This window comes from Amblyomma mixtum, chromosome 3, assembly GCF_055824585.1.
Source record: "Amblyomma mixtum isolate Tamu chromosome 3, ASM5582458v1, whole genome shotgun sequence".
NCBI lineage: Eukaryota > Metazoa > Arthropoda > Arachnida > Ixodida > Ixodidae > Amblyomma > Amblyomma mixtum.
Window position 1 is genome coordinate 405,023,892 of NC_143014.1, and position 21,227 is coordinate 405,045,118.

The 21,227-nt window shown below is 48.8% G+C and overlaps 1 pseudogene; it reads left to right on the forward strand.

Annotated features, from left to right (window-relative positions):
* The first annotated feature begins 2,778 nt into the window (after positions 1-2,778).
* The window catches only part of LOC149357465 (uncharacterized), a 38,157-nt pseudogene continuing 19,708 nt past the window's right edge, over positions 2,779-21,227 (forward strand).

Below are 21,227 nucleotides of genomic sequence, written 5' to 3' on the forward strand. Positions count from 1 at the left end.
GAAAACCGACGGCCCGTACACAATACTTACACTTTAAAAGTTGTCATCCTCGTCACTCTAAAACAAGTATCTCATACTCTCAGGCACATCTATTTACAAGAATCTGTTCCCAAGATTAAGACTTCATAAGGAATTCCAACCGCATGCGAGAAGTCCTCACCAAGCAACGATATCACCCGTCATTGTCGACGATGCCATTCAAAGGGCATCTAAACTCAACCGAAAGGAAATACTAGAGGGACGCCAACGCAGCGAAGAAACAGATCGCTGGGCAAACTTGGTACTTACCTTCACAAGTAACCCTCCCCAAAGTAAACAAAATATTTAAAAAAAAACATTTCGGCATGCTCGAACAAAGCGAGCGCCTAGCTAAAATTTTCACTACTCCCCGTCACGTAGCGTATACAGCCGACCGAAAAAGATTCAGAACATTCTAGTACACTAAGAAACGTATAACCATCTGGGATTGGGGTGTCGACCATGAGCAAAAAGTAAATGCCAGGTCTGTAAACATATACAAACAATAAGCTGTGCAATAAGCACAGCCTCAGGCTTTAAATCAGGCTTTATTCTACCTCCTAGAATGCAGTTTGTGCAGTATACAGTACATTGAGAAGACGGTTAACCCTCTACGAATTCCCTTTAATAACCACCGCTCTCAAGCCATACCTCTACCTAACCTCCTCTTGTCAAAACACATTAATGAGAAAAAACACCCATTTGACGCATTTGATTTAACAGTCTTACAGAGTGGGTTCAAAAACACCCGGGAACGGAGCAACGCGAGTCGTACTTCATTTATAAGTTTGGAACAATTGCCCGCGACATTAACGAAAGCCTGGGGGTTTTGTCTTATATCCGCCTCTTGCAAAGCCAGTGCTGACCTGCCGAGTCCCGGCTTGACATACTTCGGCAGTTCCTCCCTTTTCTAATCCTTTTTAAGCTTCTCCCCATACGCTTACACAGATGTCTTCATCCCACACCGCACTCTTTCCCTCCCCAGTTCGACCATCGTGATGAGCGCGGCGCAAAAGAACCGTCGCTTAATTAACAACTTCCGCCATTCATACTGGCCCGCGCTACTTTCTTCCATAAAGTCGCGTACATTTCCGGCAGTCATGATCGTACTTTCGGCCACGTGGGCCCGAGCAAGCAGCAACCGAAGACAGTCGACAAGGCCGACAACCTCGCGACGGCGGCGGTGCAGTGTAGTGCTTGTGATGCCCTCCTCTTAGCCTAAGTGGATTAGGGCAGCGGACTTCCTTGAGCGGAGGTGACCACGGCAGCAGCGGCGAAGGCCGAAGATGCTAAGGGGGCTCACGAGGGCATTGAGAGCGGCAAACAGCAGCGGAAGCAGCGGCGACGTGGCGGCGCCAGTCAAGCCGAGTCTACCCTCGGGTCGCCGGACGACGGAGTGGTGCTACGCACAGTCAAGCTGTTGCTGTTAATTGAGGACGGCTGCGTCCTCGACAGAGGTCTCGTGTTCTGGCTGGTTCGATCTGGACATCCGGCGGGGAAGCACGTTCGTTCACGTGCTGGTAGACTGCGGGAGATTCATTTCCAGCCGTGTTTGATTACGCATCCTTTACCCCCTCCCATCGACCGAGCTGCGAGAGCGGAACAGCCAGCATCGCCCCTGCCGTGGGTGGTAACACCAGCGTCCACTTCTGTCCATCCGATTTGGACAGTGCTCTTCGTAGCTTATTCCCCAGTCAGGGATCTGGGGAATCCGAACCCTATTTAACTCGGCATTGAGTGCGACCGAGGGAGACGCCTGTTAACTCCCGTCGACTCCAGTTGGTGAAGAAGTTCCCTTCCACTGAGAGTCACTCTCAGTGGCTCTTTTGTAAATAATATAAATAATTGTATAAAGATTTCCTTGCCTTCTTCCTAACCCAGTCTCCCATCCTCCTCGTCCCATCATAGGTTCGGCCATGCTACCCGGGTCGCAACAACTGGTTGGCAGCGGTGAGATCGTCTGCGTGGTGTCCTGGCTCCGGTTTTGGTGAGTGCATTGCCTTCTCTCCTTGAGTATTGTCAGGTCTTAATTTGTGCTGCTCTTCCTGGTAGTGCACATTGGTTGAAGTAGCCTGTTCGGATTTGAACCTTGCTTCACACCAACATCCTTAAGAGACTAGCGATCACATTATTAGCGAGCACTTAAAGGTGCACTGAAGAAGAATCTGAACTTGTCTTTTTGCCGCGTGAACTCGATCTACACGTTCCGAGTTTTCTTAGAAACTGCGATTTACTGCCTTGTGTGGCCGATTTCCCCAATTAAATCGAATTAACATCCGGCTCCCGCCTTTTTTTTTTTTAATTATGCCTCGTACGATGGGCGGAGTCGACCAAAGCGCGGAGATCCTTTCACCCAGTCCCGTGGCGGCTTGCCGCTCTGCCATCGGCGGAGTAATACGTAGTAGTCCGTAGTAGCAAATAGTCCGCGCGTATTTTTATTTCTTCGGGCTTATTTTGTGGCTATATTATCTGCGAATGAAACTATTTATTCATGGAAACCTAAAAAACAAAATAAAGCGAAAGCAAAGCCTCCACGGGACTGAGTGAAAGGCGCTCCACGCGTTGGTCGACTCCGCCCACTGTACGAGGCAGAATTAAAAAAAAAAGGCGGGAGCCGGACGTTAATTCGTTTTAATTGGGGAAATCGGCCACACAGGGCAATAAGTCACTGTTTCTAAGAATGCTAGGAACGTGTGGATCGACTTCCCGCGGCAAAAAGACATGTTCAGAATCCTCTTCAGTGCACCTTTAAGGGCAGTCATGGACTGGCGAAAGCTGCGTAAGATGGACCTGATCTCCTTATCTGGAGAATTAGGGACTCATTGCGGGGAAACAATGAAGAAACTGCAGGTTGCCAGTGCGATAGAGGACCTCGGTTTTGAGGACGAGGAGATAGTGGAGCACTGGGAGGAAATAAAAAGAAAAGAGGAGTTACAGGAACAAAAAAGAAAAGAGGAATTGGAGGAACGAAAAAGAAAAGAGGAATTGGAGGAACGAAAAAGACAAGAAGAATTGGAATTGCAGGAGCGAATAAGAAAAGAGGAGTTAGAGGAACAAAAGAGGAAAGATGAGGTGGAGCTAGAAAGGAAGCGACTTGAGGTGAAGCTAGCTGCAGCTCAGGCAGAAGCAGCAAATGCCGGCACGGCCTCTGCTGTGAGCAGTCAGTCATCGAAGCCGCCCAAAATGAAAGACCTTCTGTCACCTTTCCAAATGGGCGAAGATGTCGGGCTGTTCATTGTAAACTTTGAGCGCACGTGCGAAAACCATAAATTTCTTCGCACAACTTGGCCTCAGCACCTTTCGACGGTTCTGCCATGTGAGGCTGCCGACGTGCTTGCTCGGCTAAAAGGCGGAGGCGGATGATTACGGTAAAGTGAAAGCCACCTTGCTGAAAAAGTACCGCCTGGTAGACGACGCCTTCCTTCGACCGTTCAGAACCACGGGGAAGCGGCCCTCTGAGTCATTCCCAGATTTTGCCTACTATCTTAAGGCAAATCTGATCGAATGGCTCAATGGCGCCGAGGTTTATGAGGACCGTGACAAAGTTGTGGCAGAAATCTGTCTAGAACAATTTTACAATTGTCTAAATGAGGAAACGCGGCTCTAGGTGGGAGACAGGCCCGAAAAGAAAAGCTTAGAGCGCGCCGCCGAACTCGCAGAAGAGTTCCAGGTCAGGCGCGAAACAGGAAAGGAAAGCTTATGGGCAGCAACAAAGCCCTAAAGGGAGTTCGGGAGGCGCCCAGTGCGGAACGAGAGTAGAGCGGCCCCGCCGAGGATAGAGAAAGGGGCAGATGAGGAGAACCGCGAAAAAGACTCCGTCGGTAGAAATGACGCGGACAAAGAAAAAAAAGAGAAGGATCGTGCTAAAGCCTTCGAGGCGAGAATATCGGCAGTCTGTTTCCGCTGTAACGAGCCAGGGCATATCGCGAGTGGCTGTCGAAGGACTAGGCTGGTTTTTTCGCTCACTACTCTCGACGAGTAAAATATGCGCCTACTAGAGCCGTACATGCGCGAAATGACTGAATGAGCGACGGTGTCGCGTCCTGCGCGACTCCGCCGCCACAATGAATGTAATGCACCCTTCGCTCGTTTCACCGAAAGATTTCACTGGGGAAAACGCGTGGATCCGGCAGGTGGCCCAGGAGGGCAGTGTCTGTCTGTCGGTCGCGTGCGTCACCATTGAGGGCCGGTTTGGGGTGCTGCATACCGAAACGGCGGTGTCAGTGACCTTGTCGGAGCAGTGCCCCTACCTTTTTTCAAACCGCTGGGAGGACGAGCTAAAGAAGAGGGGCCTGAGTTATGGCGGCCACTCCGTGCACGAGCTGACGCGTTCCAAGGACCCCGAGATCGCGGCCCAGCTGAGCCCAGGGAGTAATACCCCTGTCACACGGCCAGTTTCAATGGCCATCGAGTCGAGGGCCATCGAGATTTTCAATTGTTATCGAACTCGAGGGAGTTGTGGTGCTGCTACACGGCAAATCTCAATGGCCATTGATATCGGTTTCGCGTCTTACACCGAGCTCGTGTGGCGCCACAATCGCTACGTTCGGTTTCGCGCAAATAACAAAAATAGTTTTACTAAACCAAACTAAATGTTGAAATATAATTTTTTTTGCAGTCATAAGGCGCGTTCACACTTGTCCAAAAATCCGGCGCGCGAAGCGGGTTCGCTCGCCGCAAAAACTAGGACCTGTTCTCATTTGTTGACGCCGGGGCGAGGTGGAACCGCCGCATCACTGCTGTTTCTCGCTTTTGCACACCACGTCGCCGCTCGCGGCGTACGCAGATACAGTGAAAAAGAGCATAAATTTACGCTGTCTACGAACCACAAGCGTATGCGTGTTTACGTACGCTAAACACAAGCGCATTCCCGCTTTCAGTTCAGCGTAGGCTAGCACAGACGCAAAAATAGTAGTAGTAGAAGACGTTTATTCGGCCAAAATTTACAGGCCGAGCATGTCGACCGCCTGGGCGACCAGAAGTCGCTGTTCTTCCTCCCCTTCAGCGCCAAGCCAGTCGAGCCAGGTGGTGATGGATAAAGAAGGTGGGGGGTAGGAACCCGACTGCTGAGCAGCTGGGCAATAGAAGAGGCAATGGGCAAGGTCCGCATAGATACAGGGGCAGTTGGGACAGGAAGGGTCCGATCGATAGCGATAGAGAAAGAGGCGAGACGGGGTGATGATTGCATTCATTTGAACGTGCCGAAGAAGGCGAGCCTCCGGCACTGTGAGTGATGGATGACGGGGAGGGTAAAGGCGTTTGTCGAGGCGGAGCTCGAGGTAGACCTCTTTTATGGTGCGGCGAAGGGTGAGTCTCCCACCGTCCTCCGAGGGCTTGGGCCAGGGGATCAACGGTGCCCGGAAAAGTGTGTCACGGGCGAGCTGATGAGCCAGCTCATTGCCGTCAATCCCTGAATGCCCAGGGACCCAGCGGAGGAAAACGATGGAAGGCTGCAATGCGGAGACCGCTCGTTCGACCTCCTGTTGAAGAGAAAGGGGTTAGGGTGCGTTTCTGTATGTGGTGTATAGCGGCTTGTGAGTCTGAATAGACTCACAAGCCGGGGTGGGAATAGGAGAGGTAAACGGGGCGCAGGGAATGGGCGAGATACCCGCTTGAGTCAGTAACCACTGACCCTGACGGGTAAGGGAAAGCCGGGCAATCTGCGAGTCATGATGGAGAGAGAGCAGAGAACGGAGAGGATGAAAGAGGCCTGTTGCAAAGATCTTTGCAGTAGAGGTAGTGATAGGGAGGTTGAGAGCTGCCTTGTAGAGGCCCAAAAGGGCAGTCTCAAGAGCGTTAAGTTGAGTCTGATTGAAGGAAACGTAGGGTGCAAAGTACAAGACCTTGTTGAGGGCCAGCGCGTGGGCAACTCGGCACGCATGAGCCTCGTGGAGACCTGAGCGCCGAGTGACCACGCGCCGCAGGAGGTGAGTTACAGAGTGGCAGGTGGTGACAGCACGGTGGAGAGCTTGCACGTTCTTGGCTGCATGCAAAGGAAAGCCAAGAACTTTGCACCGCGTGACGACAGGAATGGGAGAGCCAGAAAGGTGGAGAGAGACGAATTGGTTGTGTGAGCGCTGGTATGAGGAATGGTTGAGGAGAAGGAGCTCGGATTTTTCAGGAGCAGGAGAGAGGCCAGCAGTGGTTAGAAACGAGTCGATGAGATCTAGGCCACGTTGCAGGGTGTCCTGTACGTGACCGGGAGAGCCAGACGAACACCAGATAGTGATGTCATCGGCGTAAAATATATGATGCAGGTCGGGAATTTCAGCTAGCTGGGAGGCGAGAGGGGCCATAGCAAGATTGAAAAGGGTAGGAGAGAGAACAGCACCGTGAGGAGTGCCTCGGGTGAGGTTGTGGGGGTCGGACAGATAGGTGTCGACTCGAAAGCGAGCGACACGTTTAGAGAGGAATGAGCGGATATAACAGTACATGCGGGAGCCACAGTCTAGGGAGGCGAGTTGGGAAAGGATGTGGTCGTGGCAAACACCGTCGAAGGCCTTGCGAACATCGACGGTCACAAGTGCGTGAATTTGAGTGGGGGTAGGTGACAGAAACGTGTGCTAGAGAACCAGAAACATGTCCTGTGCACAGACGTGGCGTCGGAAGCCGATGAGAGAATGAGGGAAGAACTCCCTCGTCTCGAGAAAATTAGAGAGGCGAGTCAGGGCCATTCGCTCAAGAGTCTTACCACCACATGATGTCAGGGAGATTGGGCGGAGGTTAGAGAGAGAGGGAGGCTTGCGCGGCTTTGGAATCATAGAAATGAGGGAGGAGGTCCAGGAGCTGGGCAGGCAGCCGCTGTCCGATGCATCATTGTAGGTTTTAAGGAGGAATTCTTTGGCGCAGTCAGGAAGGTTGCGAAGTGTGGTGTATGTAATGGCATCCTCACCGGGAGCCGAGCGTGTAGCATTAGGAGCCAGAGCCGATTCGAGCTCCCGGAGAGTGAAGGATTGGTCCAGATCGGGGTTAGGTCCACCGCAGTACACCGGGTAGGAGGGTGCCAGAGTGGGCGGGAGATAGAGAGAGGCGAGCTGATCAAAAACATCGGAGGGAGTTCCTTGAGTGAGGGCTTTAGCTAGAGTTGGAGCAAGTGCAGGCTTAGTGCCAAGGAGGGATTTGAAGAGAGACCATGTGGATCGCGAGTGCAATGCAGAGTCAAGACGGTCACAAAAAGCACTCCAACGAGAGCGCTCGAGTGAGGCGCAGTGGGCGACGATCTCGGCCCGCAGAGCAGTGATCCGGGAAGAAAGTTGGGCATTGTGGGGTTGGCAGCGGAAGGAGAGTTGAAGACGTTTACGGCGACGCCATAAACGGAGTAGGTGAGGATCTGGGTCTGGGACTGGGTGACAAGAGCGAACACGACGGCTACTGGACGTGAGCGCTGCAGTGATGCGCGACGTCCAGTCGTCGTAGGATTGAAAGGAGTCAGAGGCGAGATTAGCGCGGAAGGCGTGCCAGTCAGTATGAGTGACCGGATGACATCGAGGGATGTGGGAAAGAGAGGTGGAAATGTGGACAAGATAGTGGTCACTGAGAAGAGTTTCGGCTGTCACTTGCCAGTGAAATGAAAGTGAACCCCTAGAGAAAGTGATATCGGGTGTCGTGGGGCGCTGTGAGGCAGTGCCCGCTCGAGTAGGGGAGCCAGGAGTATTGAGAAGGGTGAGGTGGCGTTCCTGGGCCAGACAGTGGAGGAGGCGGCCGGGTTTAAGGGTTTGAGGGTAGCCCCAGAGTGTGTGAGGGGCATTAAAGTCGCCACCAAAGAGGATATGGGAGTTAGAAGGAAGAGAGTGAAGGAACTTGCCCAGGGCGGAAAATAAAAAGGAGGTAACAGGGGGGTTGTAGAAAGACAAAAGGGCGAGTGAGACGCGGGAAGAAGGGTGGTAATAGACCACACCAACTAAATATTTAAGAACGGAGTGTCTAGCGTTCCGTCCAGACGGAACATTTGCCGCTGCTGCAGTTCCGTCCAGACGGAATATTTATTGCAGCTAGGGTTCCGTCCATACAATAGACAGTTTTAGTTTCACTTACGTAGAAGCTTCACGTAAGTAGAGCGCTTACGGGTCACCAGTGCGCAAGCGCAGAATGTGAAGTGTCTGCGTGGGTCGCACGGACGTACGTGAGATTCGGATCTTTGCGTTGCGGTCTTCACGTTGCTTGCGTACGTGGCGTTGGCAAGATGGCGGCGCCCTGCCCGCCCGCTTCACAACGATAACAGTTTCGTCGCTAATCCCTCGACGTGGTATCGTGCTGTAAACTGCTGTATTTGCCTTCAGTTGGTCCATTCTTGCTCTCGCATGAAGTTTTAGGTGAGAACTAGCTTTTGTTTTCCACATAGAAAGCCGTTTCAGCAGCTCCTAAGCCTGACGGAGAAGCGTTTGTGGTCGTCATAGCAACTAGTGTGCCGACGGTCTCGCGAGACCACGCGAAGCTCAAAACCTCGCGGGATATCGCGAGACCCTCCGCACAGTCAGCGGGAAAAGCAAAACGGTGCACGTTTTGACTCCGTGCGCACACGTCGCCAGCCTGTGTGGGATACCAGCGCGCCTTCGCTTCTCGAAAAGCAATGATTTAAATATGCTGCGGGACGTAAAGGAATGTAATCCCTTTGAAGATAACATGCAACTGTAATGTGGAAACTCGCACAGTTAGTGTGGACGGCCACAGTCCTTGTCCCAGCAGCGCTGCTCAGCAGGCCGGCGTTCGCAAGCGCGTACCCGAGCTTCGTCAGCTTCGTCTTCTGTCTTCTTCCTCTCCTTCGGCAGCGCTAGCCGCTGAGGCAGCAAACCCCAACTCTCTTTCTTACTCAACATACAGTTCGGTGGAATGAAATCGCTCAACTTTTGTCAGAAAAAAGGGGGAAAGTATTTAGCGCCGGCACTGTGGCATGGCCTGGCTCCGCTCCAAGCAGCTCGACTAAACAAAATTAATTTTCTTTATCTGTGCTTTTTTAGGTTCTATGGCAGATTTACACAATTTGCGTCCCTTACGTGTAGCTAAAACTGTACAAAGCGACACGAGCGTTCGCTACGCAGATTGCTCACGTTTACGTGCGTGAAGGTTCTACGTACGTAAAACTAAAGCTGTCTAATGTCCGTACTGTCCATACTATACAAAACGGGTGATTTCTACCCACATAAAGCATTTCTTTGCCTCTGTAATAACCAGTTGACAAAGCTGTATCCAGATGTTCTCTCTACGCATGTATACGGCACCAAAATATATGTCCGCGTACGGCGTTTAGTTACATCCTCGAAGGTATAACTTCCGTGCAAGCATGCAGGATCGGTAAAACGACACTGTTAGAAGCAGAGTGCAGAAACTCTTCTCGAAGTGATGTGAAGCCCTGTCGCTGTTTGTGCTGCAAGATAATGTATCGCAAGAAAGACAAAGACGTACACAAACGGTCAACAAGCGTTATGCAAACGCACCAACAAACCCAAGCCAAAACTTTTTCTATTGCCATTTCACACTGACTGCTTGGAAAATAAAATGATGCAGCAGAATATCCTGTCACACATTAGGCGGAACAGGATTGACACTTTTTTAAATAAACATGCAAAAGTATCCAAGCAAACTGATTTCCCAATCCCTAACGCCAGCTTTAATTCTGTCTTGACATAACTCTTGTGGCAGATAATGCTGGACGGAACTGTATGGTGTAAGATACAGTTCCGTCTGGACGGAACACCATCGCTACATGCAGTTCCGTCTAGACGGAACTCTAGCGCAAATTGTAGTTCCGTCTGGACGGAACTCTAGCCACAGCCATTTAAGAAGGACGGAGGGGATACCAAGTGGCTCCACGAGCACGTCGCTACGTACATAAATAGACGCAAGTGGTGTGGCCGTAGCGGCATGGTAGGCGCGGTACCCTGGGACAGTGCGGGCCGTCCGGGTTTCCTGGAGAAGGAGAAAATGGGGCAGGGAGGGGCGGGCGAGTAGATACCGGTGGAGGGGGGTCTTATTATGGCACAGATTTCGGCAGTTCCACTGCACAATCTCGAGCTCCTCGCCAAAAGCCATTATGATAGCGTAGAGGTAGAACTTCGTGAGGGTACGCGTTCCTTCTTTTTGGCCGGGGGCAGTGACTCATGCAGGGATTGGAGCGTAGAAGTGAAGGATTCTAATTGTTTGGATTGTGTTTGGAGGGTGGTAAGAATCTGCAGAACCGATGTCTCTAGCTGAACCAAGCGAGTGTGGTGTGCCTGTGTGGTGGTTTCGAGAAGATCAGCCAAAGGGGCGACCTGGGTGGTGGAGGAGGGAGTGGTGAGTGTGGCAAGGTGCTCATTTAGCTTTTTTTTTGCTCATTTTGTTCATTTAGCAAAAATAAACACAGCCTATAGTGGTGCCATCTGGTTGTCAGGACGGGAACTATTGCTGCCAACAAACGGGCTGTCCTCGTAAGCCTAGCAGCGGCAGAATGGTCACTCTAAATACAAAATAAAGCAAATTTATCACTTATACCTTTTCTTTTAGGCAAGGCGAGACAAAGCGAAAGACCGGTGCCCCACTTATGACCAGTGAACAGACTGAAAAAGGAAGCAACAACGAGAATTCAGTCCGAAGCGAGGGGTCCGGCTTTGAAGGGCGCCGCCATGTTTGTCGTTCGAAGCAATGCTAGCAACACTGGGCAATGCTCAAAGGCCCTCTAAACCTCGATAGAGTTCCGCGTTGCTCCGTTGGCTCGATATACTATTGACTCGATGGCTATCCAGACCGCCCGTGTAGCAGCGCTCGATCGCCTTTGAGGCGATAGACTATCGGTTCGAGGGCCTTCGAAACGCCCGTGTGACAGGGGTGTAACGAACTAAGCACAGACAGAATCGCTGAGGCGTCCGATTTTTTAGAGAGGTTGTCACCTAGCACTGACAGCAGGACTCAGGTGGTTTTGCTATGCGAGGAAAATTCCGCACGCGACGAGTCTCCGTGTGTTCTACCAGACCTTCCCGCGCGTGCGACCTGTATATATTTATATTTATCATGTATATATGTAAACAATTACTATCAGTGTACTTCTCCCTCTGTCCTTTCTACTATCCCCTCCCCTGTTTCTTTTCACTTCTACACACTGCCTGCTATCCTTTATTTCCGCTGCCCCAGCTCAGGTGCTTCCAGCAGCGATAGCAGATGCCGGGGTAGAAAAAATTCTTTTACCTTCCATATTCAATGCAAAATAAAATCCACTACTGCTACTACGAGCCTCCGGGAATTACTGAGTCAGCTTTTGACGCTGCGCCGTGGGCCGGCAGCTTAAGGCGGCGGTACCACGCTAGCGGCGGTCAGCAGCCGTTTTTCGTCATGTTTGTGTGAGCGGTGTGGCTCATCCGTTTGCGCTAGAAAAATGATATTGAGCGCATTGTAAAGATAATTGTATCTTCTTTGCGATGGTATGTGTCGCTAAAAGCTATTCACGTTAGTATGATAGCAGTGAGCAAAAGAGCGAGGGGCATAAAACGATATTTTTGCTCGACTTGCCTGCGTTGGATTTGCTGTTGACGAAAACTACTGCTCCGAAAAGAAAACTGCTTCTGCAGCTTTTAGATTAAGTGTGACTCGAGGACCTTACAGGCAATTTATTGAGTTATATTGGGTGGTTATTTAGAACTGGTGCCATAAAAAAGTGTGAAATTTAAAAGAATGGCGCATTAATAACTCCTAGTCCAGTTCATAAATCACAAACATATTTAGCAGGATTGTAGATAGTACCCATGTTGTTAATTCTTGAAAATTTCATTGAGCTACATGTCATAATTTTTTAGTTTTCATTGTTCAAATTTGGTCGTAACCTAGAAACTGCGCTTTTTTGATCTGAGCTTTAGAAGGAAGTAAACGTCGTATAGGGAACAAATTTTGCACGCGAAATATTTAGGAAATATTCAAGGACCTGCTTAAGTCCGAATTTCGCTATGACAAACAGAACGGTATTACTGCGCCATTCAATTGCGCTATTTTTTGGTGCGCCGTAACCTCCGCAAAATACATCCAGCGCGAAAGATCACTGTTATTTTCCAGGCTTTTTTGACAGGAACTGAAGTCCCTGGTCTTAAACTACCAGTGATGTAAATTTGGGTATGATAAACGACTCATGTTAGCTCGCACTCGCCCCGTTTGTTGGTCGACGGGGCTGCTGCATTTGAATCTCGCGGGCGTTTTGACTCAACAATGGAGTTCCGCCGGTCAACGACAGTGGCGCTGTCAAACATTTTGAAGCAAGACGTACGAGACAGTAACTATTGGGGTTTACTGAAACGTGTGCGCAGCGCCTCCCCTGTGTGTGTGACGCCCGCAACTCTCGCCCCGGTACTCTGTACCGGTACGGTCGACTGACTACGCTGAAGCCTGTCCTCCTGCCTTTCGGTCGCTTCTTCGGCTGCTCCGCAGGCTGTCATCGGTGTATCGTGCTGTTTTGCTTGTTGGTGTTTTTTTTTACTGTGCTTTTGTATTTATGTGCAGCGCCGTTTTTTATCACGTTATCTTGCCAGTTTTTTTGCGTGTAAAAGTGTCAAATGGGGAATCGGCGGCGATACCTTCAACGCAAAAGGTCGACGATCACAAAGCTTCGTACGCGCATGGCTGATGTCAGGGACAAACGCAGGTGAGCCATTCGGACCGCAATTTTGTTATTAGTATGTGCATTGAAGTCCCAACTGTACCTGTGTCGCGTGCGTGAGCTACCTCGTAGTGTGTGTTATCGAGTGCGGTTTTTCATGAACGCGTGTGCAAGATTACCAGTGTCACGGCACTGTGACATTTCGTAAGGCGCCTAGTCGTTTGCTCTTTTGCAACAATATAGTTTTTCTTTCCGCCCTCCTGTTATGGCCTCGTAGGTGAGTATATGTGAGATAAAATCATTATAGAGGGTATTTTTGCTATAAACTTATCACTTGTTTCATACAAATGCTTGAAAGCTACACAGCCCTCGTTGAGTTGGGTGTTTTCCTTAGCTGAAAAGGCGCTGAAGCACATTTGTGGATGAATGCACTCTAAATATGCTTGTAATTGATTTTCAAATGTAACCGTTGAGATCCCTGCTATATGTAACATGAAACAGTGTGTTTTCATTTCTTTCCGCTTTATATTTTCAAAAATGTGGGGCTTTTATATGTCCGTTGCAACGTCACTGTTGAGTTGTTTCTTTTTCCCAAGTATAGCTTAGTTGGACATGCTGTACTTCTTATGCCTGCTCCTTTCTTCTGTTCTATAGCTGCGTCTTTTCTTTTGCTACTAGCCCGCTTGTGGCGTTCACTTTTCTTGGAAGCACAGTATCAATATACACTTTCAAGGGATATTCAACCTCACAGCTCACATTTTTCTGCTTGTGTGTAATGGATACAGCCTTCTGCTGGTAAGCTTTTTCTTCGTGAACTGCTGGTGACATCAAAACAAGCAGTGTATCATTGTTCCAGCAGCTTTGTATCACCCTGTATGGCATAAGCAGAATATGTTTCTATCGTGCTCAGCAGGCTTTTATCCTAACATATCTGCTCTCATTGTTACAGTGGCAGCAAATTACTTAGATGTATGTAAGGACTTTTCAGTCCACTTGCTATGTTTATGCACATATTTTCTTTCCTTTTCCGTTACTGCCCTCACATTTTTGTATGACGGGAGGTGTAAGCATATGTGTTTGTGTGTTACTGAAACACTAAGTCAATGGAAAGTAACTGCAATGGTTGAGCAGTAAAGAACAAGCTAATACCCACTTTTGAGCACTGACATTTCCTGTCACTTCCTGAAAATAGACTCACATATGACATTGGTATGGTCTTGTTTGCTTGCAGGCTGCCACCATGATGTGTGGGGGAGTTGTGCAAGGCATCTGAACGTGCTTAGCAGATGTTGCAATAAAATGGTCCTGTTTTTATAAGGAACATGCGTTTGTCTTTTGAAAATGCACATCAATGGAAGTGAATGAAGCCTTCTGCTTCTGCCTCTACCAGTGGCGAAGTGCATGTGTGGACAGTGCGATTTCACTAGCATTGTAGTGGCAAAGCATGCCCCCAAAATTATATGTCACTCACACACTGCAAGAAAAAAAGAATGCACGGATAACATTCTTGAAAGGTATATGGGAGCGTAGCTGGTGATATGCATGCGCGCAATGCAGCAAAAACAATGCCAGCATCTCTTGCCATTGTTTGCACTGCATGAAATACCAGTACTTTCCCTCAGCGGTGTGCAAACCACGGATACCGAAATCGTTAGAAATGCAATCAGTTGTCAGTCTCGGCTACAGGGTATTATGATTCAAAACTAGCTCTTGTAAATGGCGGTTTCCGGAAGAGCTGCTCCACAATAGTACAGCGACATTTGCTGCGCATGGCGCTGCACGATTGCGCGTGTAGTGTCTAGATAGGAGTAGGTGAGTTGCATAAATATGGAAGTCTGCTATGGTGGGCTTGCTGCTCGCACCGCTGGCACTTGCCACGTGCCAGCGCAAGTGCCAATCTGCTCGCGGGTGCTCAAAAGCGGTGGTGTCCCTCATTGTTAGTCATGGCTGGAATTCCGCTCCGGTCAAGAATGGAGAAAATTGTGCTGCGGGCGTGCGGGGCAGCTTGGTGTATGCGAGTGAGAGGGGAGCTTGCGGAGCGGGCGAGCGTAGTGTATGTGTGTGTGAGAGAGAGAGAGCGCGGTCGCCCTCTCCCGAAGTGCGCGCCTCACGTGTCAGGTCGCCGGCAACTTTCGCGGTCCTTCCCACTGGCTGTATCGCCTCGCGTAATGGAAATACAAGCAGGAGGGAAGGTTTTCGCTCTCTCTCTACCCTTTGTTTTCCCCTTCACTGTCATCTCGCTTTCCATTTCCATCCCCCAGCCCCAGCTCAGGTGCTTGTAGACATGATAGCAGATGCCGGCGCTGGCAAGAATCCTTTTACCTTCTTTTTCATTTACAATAAAAGCCACTTACTACTACTACTCAGGATAGTTCCGTGAACACGAGGGGCCGAGAGCTTCTGGTGAAATTTATTGGAAACCGCTATGAAGTCCTTTGGCTGGGTGGTCTGTGGATGACATTGGTGAAAACATTTTGTCTAAGAGCTATTTTTCAGCAGATTTCGAAGCTCTCTCAGCAAAACCATCAAGGACTTCAGGATAATTCAGCAAGGTTATGTGGGAAGCAGGTTTTACATCGCGAATTGTTTTTTGACCTGGTTTACAAAGCGGGGAACATAATATGACGTTAGTGTCGATCCGTATTCACAAATTAGAAGAAAGACCATAAATATTTTCAAAATGGTGCTCGTCTACCTGATAAACATTTACGACCAGATTTTCATTAGCGTGGTTATGAAAAAACCCTAATTGGAAGGGTCCGGAACTCTACATTTTACCAGATCTGACGAACGCTTCAGCCTCTTGCTCAGGGCGGTTCCTCATGCTTGTTTACAAAAAAGCATACAGCAGCAGCATGCTTGCATTGTCTTCGCATTCCGGCCTTGAAATAGCATTTGCCACAGCGGTTGCTTTTGTGTGCATGGTCATGAAACGTGAAAAAAATCTGCCATCATTTACACACACATCTATTTTCCTCAATATTTCATGACATTCTAAGATATTACGGGAGTAGGCATTGCTCTGGCTGAATGTAACTTCTAAGTCAAAATGTTTGCTTGCACATGAATGAGCACATATAGCGATGGCTCTGCAAATAAAGTGTTCCCGCATGCGCGGTAATCTCTTCAGCTTCGCATATCTGTTTAGAGGCACTTTATGTTCGCATAAAGATTGTGTTTATTATTATTAGCGCAAAACGTAACAAAACCCCATTGTATTGGCCTCGAATTTCAAGTTGATTCACTCAGGACACACACTTTCTGTCACTTCCCCATGGAGGTAGTTTTCATTGACAATCTGCTCCACTGAGTGCACGTGATCAATTAGCAATTTTCGCTCCTTCAAGTTGACAGAAAAAAAAATGTTTTCACTATTTTCTGGGACACACATCTTAGGCTCTACATTTTTCTCACCTGAAAAAGAAAAAAAACGCGACTGCGCATACAGATTTGCAGGCAGGCCAACACGTGCAAAGAAAACTGGCTTCCTTCAAGACACACGTCATCAACGCACGTGCTTCTGGTCCGAAGGGCAAAACATGCGCCGTACCGAGAAGGCTCACACTGGGAGAAGAAGGCTGCCAGGCGTTTCGAATCAGGGAACAAAGCTGGTGGGGGAGTGCTCGGCACCTGAAAAACCGGTTCAGAACCGAAATTCGACGATTTTGCCCATCGGGGCACACCTTTTTGACGTCACACTGTTTACATCAGGGAGAGGTCTATTATGAGGCACCGGCCGGATACACTGGCGCCCGGAGCGCGCTCCTGCCACCCGGCCTAAGTCATTCAGCGCAAGCGTTTCCCCTCTTCTATCCTGTGAGGGCCGGCGAGGCGTCTCGAATCGGGGTAAAAAGGCGGCGAAGGAGCCCTCGGGACCAACAACACCGGCTCAGAACCAAAAGTTGTCAGTTCTGCCAACCGGGCCACAACTTTTTGACGTCACGCTGTTTACAATAGGGAGGGGGTTTCACAGTTCTGCGAAGCTGATGTTTTGCGAAGGCGATTGACATGCGGCCGTTCCAATCCAAGGTTCTTCTGCAGCCAAGGCCAGGCTAGAAAGAGGAGACAGACCTGTGTGCCTCTGCTGCGGGGAGTGGGTACAACTTGTCAGGGCGCACCCGCCCTGGGCGCAGTGGGGTTTGTAATAAAAATCTTTAGCGCGGCACCCAACCCTTGCTCTCACCGTCGTGGTGAAGCGGTGCGTTCCGCGTTTCTTTCCAGGAACGACGCTTGCTCCGTCAACAACTGCGGGGGGTGGGGGGAACGTACACTGCCAGTAGCCTTTATGCGCTCGCAGTTACATGCGTGGTCCTGACAGTCAACAGACTCGAGCGACAAGACGCGGTCAGGTTCGCCAGCGTAGCCTTGTAAAGTGCACCGGGGAAGGCGTGTCCACAGATGACTCACCCCTTTCATTTCTGCCTATTGAAGCCAGCACTGCCCGTTACTGCTCTGGAGACCACCTGCACCCACAATTATAAATGCATTTTCGCAGAAAACATTCAAGGGCGTTCAGGCAACCCTGCAAACGCGTTTCTGAAGAACGGCAGATTGGGCTACTTGGAGTTGATACATAGGGATTGAGTGGACAACAGCCCTGCCAGACACTGACACAGAATAAGATGAGACACACAGAAGGAGCCTCCTTGTACGTCGTCTTTTTCTCTGTGAGTGTCTGGTATCGCTGTTGGACCACTAACATAAAACGTGTTCCTGGCGGCCGCTAGGAGGGTACGCTAATCGAAAACTTGGCATAATGCAATACAGTAAGCCGTTAGTACTGGCTCGAGTATCCGAACTGCTGACATGATAGTACCAACACAGCAGCTTTTTTTTTTCTCTGCCTGCTCATGGATACAGCTGCGGACATATAACAAGACGAAAATAGCTACACACACACAAATACGCGAGGCCTTGCGCGAGTGCGTTTGTTGAGTCCATGTGGAGAAAGAAAACAAAGCAGTGTGCAGGGGCGTTATTGTTCATTTCCCCTATCCCCCTAGCTGACAGAGTCCCATTATCTAAAAGCGACCGTCCACCCGGAAAGACGTGTAGTCGATTTTTTTTTTTTCGGCAGCAGTGAAGAGAAATCAGGGCTGAGAGCCTACATGTTGCGCCGCCGGGGTGGGGGGTCTGTATGCGCTGCAGGAAATCTAGAAATCTGAGTTTACCGTAGGAACTTCGTCCAGCCTACTTGTATACACGTGACGATAAAAAGTTATAATTTCTGAAAATGAAGTGGCATCATGTTTGAGTTGTAACTGCTACATTTTGATAGTTTTCAAACGCAATTTAGTGACTTTTCAAAAATGGTTTACTGTGTATGATCGTACACGGCAAAGATATTTTTGAAACCATACCATTTTCCGTGTTTGAATGTGTTTGTGCGCGTGCGTGGGGGGATTTATACCCCTGTCACACGGCAACTTTAGTGATACTTTCACGAAGCGCACTCCCCATGAACGAATGGCACTTTCATTGCGTTGTCACATGGCAAAAAGAGGTGCTATTTGGAAATGATGATAGTGACGATGGGTTTTGCAGGTAGTGACGATCGGTGCTGCAGCACATTGTGAAAATTAGTTTGTTTTCGCAAATACTTGCAAAATATGTCATAGCAGATGTAATTGCTTTCGCGTCTGATCGCATGCTGTTATCTAAGAAAGCATCACGAGCCTGAGATTAGCAATATCTCTGCTACACGGGCGTTTCAAATACCTTCCAACCGAGTGTCATTCGAGTCGGATGTCGCCTTGTGCAGCTGCACGAACTATTCAATGGCATTTGGCTGACATACTATCAAGTCAATGGAGCTCCGCGAAGGCATTCGAGATTTTGGAATGCCTTCGAGTCACGAACACGGCCCGCACTGACGTCGCCATCCCTTCGCTCCGCCAATAACACAGGGCGACTGCACACCAGTACTCCTTTTTACAGCGCTGTATGCAAACAGCTATGTTTGTTCGCGTGAGGTAAAACGAGAGCTACGCTTTTGTTTTATTAATCCTATTTGTGTACCTGTTGTTCCTTTGCTTGTTTATGCAGCGCGACAACTTTGTAGAAACCACCGATGTGATCGCGCGCCTCGGAAACATTCGGTGGCCGGATTGCTGACATCGCGTAGGACCGACGCTTCTAATTGTCCCTGCTTTCTCCGATGTGATATTCAATTTTGAATCGCTTTATCCTGAAGTACGTTCGATGGCGAAATAAAACGTCCTTATTCCTAATCCACAAGCGACGCCGGTGACTGCTGCTGGCTGCCCAAGAGCGCGGCAGTCTGGGTCCGACCAGAGCTTTCCTTTCATTGCATGTGCATCCTGCACTGTGAAAATAGTCGATATTAGGTCACCGTTGTGAAAACTTCATTTGTTGGCCATTTGCATTCCCCAAAACGTGAATTCGCGTTCGACGGTTGCGGAAATTGCACACACGAAACCTGCGGAATCGTTAGAGCTATCGCGGAAAGGGGTCGTCGTCACTGGCAGAGCGAGAGTAGCTCTATTCAGGTATGTACATTATATTTAGTTGCTCATTACCAAAAAAAAGTTCGCACTAAGAACCAGAATAAAAAATAAAACTTTATTTACAGCGGAGCACGGCTGCTGAGACTACACACTCGCCGATATGACAAAACGATATCACAAAAGCAGGAACGTTGCCTCGTGTGGCAACAAAATGCAGTTCCAATGAATGGATGGAAATGCTATGCTAAGGCCACAGTAGGGAGAAACCTGACGCGATTGTAATGAGTACTTATTAGCTCTTGCCAGCTATGTCCCGCAGTCTCTAGTGGAAGTTTCGCAGCCAGTGTTTCCTTTTCGTTTTTCGAACCTTGGTGGTGGTAGTAGTTTATTTGACAATAAAAAGTGAACGAAAAGAATGTTGCCGGCTGCGGCCCTAAGCGCTTTCGGGATTTTTGTTATCATACACGGATGCGCGGGCGGAAAAAAAGAAAATCAGCATTACTTGCAACGTATCTCAACGTCACAGACTACCTCTCCGCAGCTACTGACCCAACGACTTGAACGCAATATGTTTGTACCATTCTGATATGCCTTATTCTGCCCATTTTCTCTTATTTACTGTTACCATATCAGCTGTCTCTTAGAATTCTACATAGCACTGGCAGTGTGTGAGTAAAAAATAAAAACACTCGCCATGCTTCGAAATCTCGGGTTGATGTTTCACTGCTGGTGTTTTTCCTGGAATTGCGAAATAAACGTTTGTATGGTGAACGGGAATCAATAATAAACAGATTCACAAACAGCGCTACGGAACAAGGACAGAAGGAACACGAAAAACACAGGACGGGCGCTGACTACCAACTCTTTATTGCGTGAAAAACCAGCACAGATTTATACTATTTCCTGGACCACGTGATGCACTGTCAGCCACGGGACACAGCGAAGGAACGCTTCACACGTTTGGGGAGTCATCACACAGCTCGACAGAACTCATAAAACGTGCATGCACTATCAAAAACTATAGCAATACCAAGCTAATGATAAAGGGACTAACAGATACAAAGATGTGCATGGACCAGCTACAGCCAATGACAACTGCAGCTCAGATAGGCAAGAAAATGAGTACTTCAAAGCAAAGCGGAATCTTTGGGCTACGTAAAAAACATTCAAGAGAGCGAGAAGGCGTAAAAGCATGAGAAAAGCATGAGCAAAATGGCGATGAAAAAAGTAAAAGTTGCTAGGCAATAGGCACAGTCAGCAGGCTAAAAGCGAAAACAAGAAACCGACACCAACAATTAACACGGTAAAAGTAACAATCGTTAAAAAGGGAAACTAAAAGAAAGAACAACAACATGAACCACCACCGGCCAAGCAATGAAGACGGTAAAACAACTAAAAGTCTTTAAAAGACAGAGGAGCCAAGTTCCGCATAAGGTCAACAAACAAAACAACGCAAAATAAAACACTATAAGGAGAGATGCAGGAAAAACCGTTTGTCAGGATGTCTAGCAGTTAAAACGCAAGAATCGCGTCCGTTCAAGAAAGGACCTTTCTTTCTCCTGTAAACAGACAGATGAGCTGCTGATGCACTCGTCCCCAGCCTTTTCAATCAAAAAACCTTCAATAATCTCCCTTTCTATTCTACTCCTTGCGGTCGCCAGAAACTTGGTGTCTGAAAACATAGGTCGACAATCGTGACGGGGTTGGTTACAATGTAGTGCCATGTGGCTCCCAGACTTGTTTTTTACGTTCAGGAAGTGTTCGCTTGCTCTGTCATTGAAGCAGCGTCCGGTCTGGCCGATGTATACTTTTCCACAAGTGAGGGGAATCTGGTAGACAACTGCGGATCGACATTCGGTGTACTGACGGGAATGTTTTACTGAGCAGGTCGCCCGCTTCTTCCGGTTTACCATCGGAAGAAGCGATGCCTATTGCCTAGCAACTTTTACTTTTTTCATCGCCATTTTGCTCATGCTTTTCTCATGCTTTTACGCCTTCTCGCTCTCTTGAATGTTTTTTACGTAGCCCAAAGATTCCGCTTTGCTTTGAAGTACTCATTTTCTTGCCTATCTGAGCTGCAGTTGTCATTGGCTGTAGCTGGTCCATGCACATCTTTGTATCTGTTAGTCCCTTTATCATTAGCTTGGTATTGCTATATTTTTTGATAGTGCATGCACGTTTTATGA